This window comes from Centruroides sculpturatus, unplaced genomic scaffold (genome assembly GCF_000671375.1).
Source record: "Centruroides sculpturatus isolate CEXI.00-Female unplaced genomic scaffold, Cexi_2.0 scaffold953, whole genome shotgun sequence".
In the NCBI taxonomy this organism is placed as follows: domain Eukaryota; kingdom Metazoa; phylum Arthropoda; class Arachnida; order Scorpiones; family Buthidae; genus Centruroides; species Centruroides sculpturatus.
In genome coordinates, this window is record NW_019385133.1 from 65,007 (window position 1) to 74,128 (window position 9,122).

Below are 9,122 nucleotides of genomic sequence, written 5' to 3' on the forward strand. Positions count from 1 at the left end.
GCCAAATCTTGACAAATTATTGAACTTTTTGAAAGTGAATAATATTTATANAATTTGTTAACTTTACTTGATCCTTATACAGATGAAGTAATGACGGATAAGGGTTTTCAAATAGAAGATGCTTCTTCTGCTAGAGCTATTGGTTTAATACGCCCACCATTTGTAAGAAAGCAAAATCAATTAAGCAAGCATGATGCACTGGAAACTGCAGAAATAGCAAAGGCCAGGGTACATGTTGAACGTGCTATTCAGAGAATGAAACTATTTGCTGTTTTAAAACAAAAATTAGATTGGACTTTACTGCCACACATTGACAAAATTCTAAAAATTATTTGTGGTGTAGTAAATTTATCTAGACCAATATTGAGTGATGATAAATTTTGAAGAGTGGTGTGAGCATTTTCATTTTGACTATATAATGAATGAAGCAGTATTAAACAGCAATTTAATACTGTTTTTTCATAATCTCATAGTTAATAAGGCTTGCTCATTTTTGTTTTTCAATTTTTGTATGATAAAGAACTCAAACATTAGTTAGGACAAAACATTTTATTTCAAAACAAAACAAAACATAACAATATGTTTTATAAAATTATTAGTACTTAACTCTATACTTATTTTACTGAAAGAAAATATCTTTTTTTGCAAATTATGAATAAAATACTGAATAAAAGAAAATGACTATTTTAATTTGTTGCATCATTCATTTTGTATTATTTACATAAACATTATGGGTGCTAATATTGTTATAATTTAATAAAATTCAAAGTAATGTGTATTTTCTTCTAAATGTGATTTCTGATGGAAAAAGCAATATTGTTGTATTTAAGAATTAATTCTGCATAGATAAAGAAAAATAATTTTGGTAAAATCATTTAATAGCTTTTCTGTCAATTTATGAATAAATCAGGATCGTTGTATTTAAGAATTAATTCTGTATAGATAAAGAAAAATAATTTTGGTAAAATCATTTAATAGCTTTTCTGTCAATTTATGAAAATTATTCAATAAAACTATGATCTGCTAAAATTTCAAGGGTTTTAAGGGTTTGGTCTTTGCTACTGAATATTATAAAATCACATGAATTTAAATTTAATATAGCCAAACCTAATTGTACATGCCCATAATACTTGTGATTTTTTTAAGCTGTAGTTGCCACGCCCATCATGTACTATATACTGAAGAGATTGCACCATTTCTTCTGCAGATTTTTCTGCACCAATTTTGGGGCACTTCTAGCAGCTTGATAGGCTTTTCAGCGTCGAATACAATTCCATCAGGAGAAAATCAAAACGTGGTAGTAATGGTGAAAGTATTAAACCAAACTGTTTGACATCACAACCATAGAGGGTTCCATACAATGTGAGTGCTGTTTTTTCTTACTTTTTACCATACTCTGTATTTTCATTACCTTTAAATTTGCTTCTAAATATATTTGTTAACTTTTTTTCCCAGTCTGCATTTTTCCGTTTTCCATAAGTATATAGTTCATAGCACACTGATCCTGTCACTCTAATACTTCTTTCTTTCTTCCACAAATCATTATTTCGTTCCATTATCAAGTGGCAAATGTTTTCTATCTCTCTCTTGTTTTTGTAAATATTTTCTCTGTAGTACATTGAACCCTGAATAGGCATAAGATGATCACTTATATTAGGCAAATATTTATTACAGTCCATACAGTGTTCAATTACTTTTAATATTGACCGATGTGGTGCAATATTATCAGCTGAACTTTGTACAGCTTTGGCTACTAAGCATTTTTTTCCAATTGAATGCTTTGCTAAAGCAGAATCAGGCAATTCTTGAAAAAATCGTTCTCTGATAGCATCTCTTTGGTTTTCATTTAATGAAAAAATTTCTGTTTTCTTTGTTTGGACATGGCACAAATTTTCAACTTTACAATTTCCATATCTTCCATCGGACCTGCTTGGCATTTTGTTCCAATACTGCTCAAGATCAGTACAACTCAGAACTTCCAAAGTATTACCATACCTGCAAGAGAAAAGTACTTGTTAATATCTTCATGCCAATACAAACTAACCTATTAGTTAAATATTTGAGTGTTTTACCTGTTTACACGAAGCAGTGTGTTTATTGAATGCTTACAGTATCCTGATTTTCCTGCTATGCAAGTACACTGGATAGATGTCATCAAATATTTATTGAGTTCTGATCTCCATTTTATATTTAATGTGATTTCGTAAGGTTTCTTTGAAACAGTACTAGATAAGCAGAGAGCGAAAATTTTTATTTTGACTGGGCAACCATCCTCGTTATCTGTCTTATATATATTTTTTTTAATGCCACAGCAAATTATATGTTTTATCATTTCTTCTCCTTCTATAAGACATCTTTTTCTATCACCCACATATTCTAAAATGTCACAAAGTAAAATCATTATGATATTAACCCTAGTTGATTTCGTAGTTGTTTATGTCGAACAAGATTGCGGATAAAACGTTTTCACTACAGAGAGAGAAGTTATTACAAACGAGAGTCACTTGTGTATTGTCTATGTTGACAGGCATGCTATACCATTTGTGGCAACCATTTTAGTCGACTCATACGCCACCAATAGTTAGTGGCACAAGCGAATACTTTTGAAGTACTTGCACCACTCACACGGCTCTCGCGCATTTTCCTCCTCTCCTTTGTGTATCTATCTCTAAGGTTTTTCCACCTTTTTCCGGCATCATCCCCTAACAACATTCGGTATATTTAATAAAATTAGTAATTACATTAGTAAATTTAAAATATAACAATTATAAAACGTGTTATAGTTTCGTATAGTTATAGTTATAAATCAGTACTTACTGCTAATTCTGAACTGCTTGCCAATTGCAGTCCATATTGTGTTTTTTTTTAATGTAGTATCTTTAAAGTCCGAACATTTTTTGTCATACAGATATGGATATTTTTGAATTGTTTCAATAAAATACTCATTATTAAACATGACAGGCTTTCTCTTCGTGCTGGCCGCCATAGTTTGAATGACCACGTGATCTCTATGACGACATTGCTAAACGGTCTTCCTATTGGTCTAATTTTACCGTACCGCTTTCTGTTGTGGCAAAAGTTGAAAATCTTCAACTTCGTATTTTGTCGGCGGCAAAAGTGACGTCATTTTGCCGTTCCGTCGACCGTTTCCGTTGTCTGTTGCCGCATGTGAGTACCAGGCTTTAGTTGGGAGGGTGGTGGTGGACGGAATAACGGTTTTCGGGAGGCATGGGGTAATATTTCGGTCTGTTTTTTGTTGTTGTTGGGTACGATTGATTTCTTGATAGGCTTGTTGAAGTCGAGAGGGACAGATGTGACTTATTGGCAGGATGATAGTTACTGGAAGAGTTTGAGATGATTATTTTAGTCTTTGAAGGTCAAGAGGGCTGTTTGTTCAAACACAGATATCTGCTTTTAGATAGAAGTTGAAAGGAAGATGTGGTGATTTCTCATAGCCATGAACAAATCAAAAAGGCGAGATAAGATTGACGAGAACATTTATTAGGCTATATACATCCGACTTGGATTTTACACAAAAGGCATCTGTTATCGTGGACAATTGATGAAATAAAGTATATATTTATCAGATAATAAACAAAGACTCAGTTTGTAAACAATTTACCTTTTGTATATACAACTGATAAGGTTATCTTTCAAATTATAAACAGACTTGATCACGAGTGGTCTTTCGATGGTCGGACATACAAAAAATGACCAGATGGTGCTTAACTCAAGCATGGTTTACAATAACGAATATGATTAATCTTAACACTCTTCGTTAATCATATTACAGTGTAACTTTACGAATATTACACGATTCAAAAGTTTTGTTAGTATGTCAGCAAGCTGATCGACGCTTTTAATATGATGTAATTCAACAGTCGTGCCAATATGCTGCTGAATAAACTTTTTCTGAATCTCAATATGCTGTTTACCCATGGTTGTCTTTTCTTGGTGAGTGTTTTGAAGCATGTGAATTGCTGACTGATTGTCGACAAGCAACTGGGTGGGTTCATCATTTTTTTAATAATCTCAGTTCAATTTATGTTCTTTGTTCTCAGCAGATGTTGTCGATAGATGAAACTGCTGCATGGTACTTGGCTTTAGCGGTTGAGTTTGCCATGAGACGCTGCTTTCTTGAATACCACACAATCAGACCTCCTCTCATGATAAGAACTCCACCCGTAGAATGTAGACTATTGGCGTCTCCTCCTTAATCCGAATTTGTATACGCTATTAATTTCGGATTGCGGTTAAAAAATATTCCAAAATGTGTAGTTCCTCTCAGATACTGAAAAATTCTTTTAATCATCTTCCAGTGACTTGTCAAGGGTCGATTACTGAATCTACTCAGGTAATTGACGGCATAGCTTATATCTGGGCAGGAGATTGTTGCTAAATACAGTAAGCTTCCGATGGCTTCGAGATAACGATCTCGTTTTCCTAGTGGCTGGTCATTGACAAGATTTTCAGAATTCGTCTTCATTCCCTGCTCCATCGGTGTATTCACAGTGTTTGCTCGATCATACCTAAATCGTTTCAGGATCTTTTCTGTGTAATCAGGTTGACTCAAAAATTCCCTCAGACGACACTTTGATTTTCATACCTAAGTTTGTCATACGTGATTGTAAAATCCTTTTATAAGTAATTTCAAACTTGTCATTCAGTAACTTCAGAATCTTGAAAATATCCTCCTCGTTTTGAGCGGCAATGAACACGTCGTCTACGACTAATACTATTATCAGACTTCTGTCGTTGTTATAATAAACGCACGGCTCATCGTCGGTATTAGCGAAACCTATCATAAGAAAAAAGTAAGAGATTTCATCATTCCAATCTTTGCCGACTTGCTTTAAACCGTACAGACTCTTTTTAAGCTTGCAAACCTTTTCTGTCCCATCAGAGAATTCTTTGGGCTGGTTTATACATATCTCTTTGAGATTGGCGTGTAGGTAAGCTGTGATGACATCAAAAATTGTTATTTTCGTTTCATTGGATGCTGTGTGGCTGAGCACGAGTCTAATGGATGCATGTCTGGCTACAGGACTGAAGGTGTCTGAATAATCGATGGCCTGTCTTTGCGCAAATTCCCTTACAAATCTAGTTTTCATCCTGCTGTCCTGTTTGATGTAACACTCATCGGCAAGTCAGAGGTCTCGCATATTTTGTATGTTCCACCAGGCTCCAAGTCTTCAATTTGATCAAGCTGTCGTACTCGTTCCGCATAGCCTTATACCACCCTTGTCCTCTAAAGCCTCCTTAACTGAAATGTTTTTGGTTTCTCCTATCATGGCATGGTTGTGAATAAAGCTTGGACTCCACATTACCTGAAAACAGAAACTTAGAAACAGAACTGAAGCATATAGAGTTTTCGTTTCAGTTATGTTGTCGTTTTAACTTGATTTCACTAGCACCGAAATGAACTTTACGTTGAAATGCACCGTCTGTTGATGAGTTCAGTAATTGTCGTAGAGTCAAACATGGACGACGCTATGGATTTTGCCATGCTCTCTCTTCATTTGGTAGCATTGAAAATGTTGATTCATTCAAAACCTCGCCGAAATCATTGTTACTGGATGAGGAAAATATTTCGTGACGGAAAAGTATGGATTGAATTCTTCCCTCGTTAGAGAGTTGAGGTTTCGGGATCAAGAATTTTACGTCGAGTAAATATGCCATTTAACTATTATATTTATCATGTGTTGAATAGTATGTGTAAATATATTAATATTAAAATAATATTCCATTCAGTTTTATGCGGATGACGCCTGATGTGTTCAATTATATATTGGAGATGGTTTCTTCCTTGATAGAGAAGAAAGACACGTTTTGGCACAAAAGTGTATCATCGAATGAAAGACTGGCTTTAACTTTAAGGAAAATAGCCTATACGTTGTTATTATTTAATCCGATATTTGCCAACATTTAGAATAAAGTCACAAAAGTTTCCACGTGACGTACCCTTGTAATTGCTTTGAATTTAATAATAATTGTTCTGTTATTGATTTCTATCACAAACACTGCTTTTATATTTATATTTTTCATTTAGGAGATATAGTTAATTTTTTAAAATATTTATTTTAACCTATTGCAGTAGCTTACTAAAATTATTATTACCTTAATTTTTTCTGTGTATATTCTGACAACAAACGATTTTATAGGTTTCTAGCAACTGGAGAGACCTACCGAAGTCTGAGCTTCTCATTTAGAATTGGAAGGCAAACTGTACGGAAAATTATACCGGAAACGTGTANTTTAGGAGTTCGATGCAGTATATCAAACTTTCTTACCATTCAATCCAAATTTCACGGCTATCGCACTCCAAATAGTGTGTTTCAAACCTATATCTTTAAATTCCTTACATTTCTTGTTGTGTAAACATCTGTACTTTCTCACTTCTATAAATAATTCCAAATCAACTTGCTTTCTCATTCTCTTAGCTAAACTTTCTGCCATTGTGTCTATTTCAAACTGCACGTGACAAATACACGTAATTACGTGTCACAAAATCCTCGCGTTTTTATTGGTTGCAGTACGACAGAAGCGACGAACGAAAACGGAAAAGTTAAATAATTTTTAACTTTGCTTTCAGTTTTGTTTCTGTCCAACAGAACGTTCCAAAACCGGAAGTTTCGTCAGTTTGGCTTTCAGTTTTACGATTACGTCGTGGATTCCGGTAATGTGGAGTCCAGGCTTAAGTCCCATCTCATAATCGTTTAATCTGTTGGAGCTATTCGTTTTCGACGATCTTGTAAATTTCGTTGAATCTCCTCTGGCGGTTCTGGTTCTGTTCGTAGGACTAGTGTGCAGCCAATTTATTTTCTATTAGGTGGTATGTCAACGATATCCCAGAATTATTTTCGAGTAATGAGGTGATTTCTTTTTTGATGGCTGATTTCCATTCATCAGCTTTGGAGCTATGTAGTGCTTGGTGTAATGGAGCTTCAGCAATTCCAGCAAAATGATGCGTGATGCTGACTTGCTTGTTATTTACTTCGTCATTGCCATCTTGTGTATTGATTGGAATGGTATGATATTGTTTCGAGGGTCTATCACAATTTCTACTTATCAGTTCGAGCCGTCGTCCCAATCCTCTTCTCATGGATTGTTGATCTTCCCATATTTCAAGAATTTTTGTTGTTTGGGTATGGATGTTGGCAGGTTGGATGCAGGATATCAGTTCTTGCATAATTGACGTGGGTTTGCTGGGTAGTTACATCTATTGCATCAAGAGATTTGTAGTGGTGAGAGAGTTGGATTTTAGTGTTGATTTGTCGATGAAGCCTTGAAAAGACTTTCATTGCGAAGGTGTGAAAATAGCTGACATTAGGAATGTTTTTTTAAAAATAATTCGTATAGAGTCTTGTCATTTATGCCTTGTGACGGGGATTGGTTGCGAATGTGATTAGCTGTAAAAATGGCTTCAGCCCAACAGGAGGTAGGTGTATGTCCATGAGTCATCATGCATCGTGCCATTCCTACCAGTGTTTGATTTTAGAGCTCGTCGACTCCATTTTGTTGTGGGTCATCGCGCTTGATGTTCAATGTATGTTTCTGTGTCTCCTGCAGAAGGTAGTCATTTCCTTGCTATAGTATTCGCTTCAGTTGTCATTCTGGATGGCTTTGATTTTTAGTCCAGTCTGATTCTGTAGGTCAGCTTTGACGTCTTTTAGCATTTCAAACAGTTTGTCTTTGGTCTTTAGCAAATGTACATCACTCCATCGAGTATAATCATTGATAAATGTTACATAATAAAGCAATCTGCCAAGAGATCACTTCTCCATAGGTCTGTCTACATCTGTATGGATAAATTTGAGCGGTTGGCTCATTCGTTTGACAAGGGGATGGGGAAAAGGCAGACGTGATATTTTTCTTTGAATGCATGTCTCGCATGTATGAAGCAGATCTTCCTTGTCGAATTTCAGGCCAGTGACTCTTCCTCAATTCAACAATTTTCTTAATGCGGTATTGTGTAGATGACCGAATCTTTCGTGCCAGATTCGTAATTTGTTGATTGCAGATTTTTCTTGGGAGATGTGGATTTGATTGTTTCGAGGTAGTACGTAGTAGAGATTGCCACGCAATCGGGCACTGTGGCTGTTGTCCCCTCTGAGTTGATGACTCGTGCTTTGAACTTATTCCCATATGAGTCGGTTGTTTATAATGGCTCTTCGCATCCAGACGACTTAAACGTGCTTGACGTGTCTTTTGATTTTATTCCAATTCCTGGGCTTGCTATTCGGAGTGACGTTAACACTTCACAGATGGTTCTAAGTATGAGCACGATGTCAGCTCAAGTATTTGTGTATATACCCATATAAATGAAAATTATCAGCATATATTTAGGCAGCGTTACAATCGGGCTACCATTATATATCGAGCCAAATTAGTTGCAATCCATCAGGTAATTCGATGGAGCTTGACACTTCCATTTTAAATTTATTTCAATTTTTAATGACTCCAAAGTTGCTTTAGCCTCTCTTATGAATATTGACTCTCAAAGTTGTCAGATTAGGAATATTCAATAAACTAAGTTTAAGTTTGAAATGCTTTAAATGTTTATACGTCCTAGCAAATGTAGGTATGATGGGAAATGAGATGGCAAATGCTGTGGCAAAAGATGCTTTTAAAAATGAAAACTTTCCTCTGACTTTACAACCTTATTTTATGGATGTCCTAACTTGGTTAATCTATGACCATATTATTTATGCATGGAATCAGTTATGGACTTATTCGACTAAAGGGAATGTTTTTCCCGACAGTATTTGATTTTCTGAAGCATCCAATTAAGAATTTTTCTGCTATAAATAATCGTTATGTATATATCAATGGTGCAGTTTTCTTTATATTCTTTTTAAAAATCAAGTTTTCAAAAAAATATTTCCACAAAAATTTGTGAAACTTCATGAGTTAATTCTACAGAAATAACCACCGTTTTTTTGCCTATACAACATTTAATCAGAGACAAAAGCTTATCTTCGTATTTTTTATTTACTTATTTACTATGCATTTCGGGTGCAATATTTTCGTGTAACTTGCACCCCTCTTCAGGTTTTTTACATTTTTATAGATTGGTAAATTCAATTATTACATTTGTTATTACGGTAAATTACAACAATAGT

The 9,122-nt window shown here is 34.8% G+C and overlaps 1 pseudogene; it reads right to left on the minus strand.

Annotated features, from left to right (window-relative positions):
• Positions 1 to 895: 895 nt before the first annotated feature.
• On the minus strand, positions 896 to 6,456 carry LOC111635229 (annotated as a pseudogene).
• Positions 6,457 to 9,122: the final 2,666 nt, after the last annotated feature.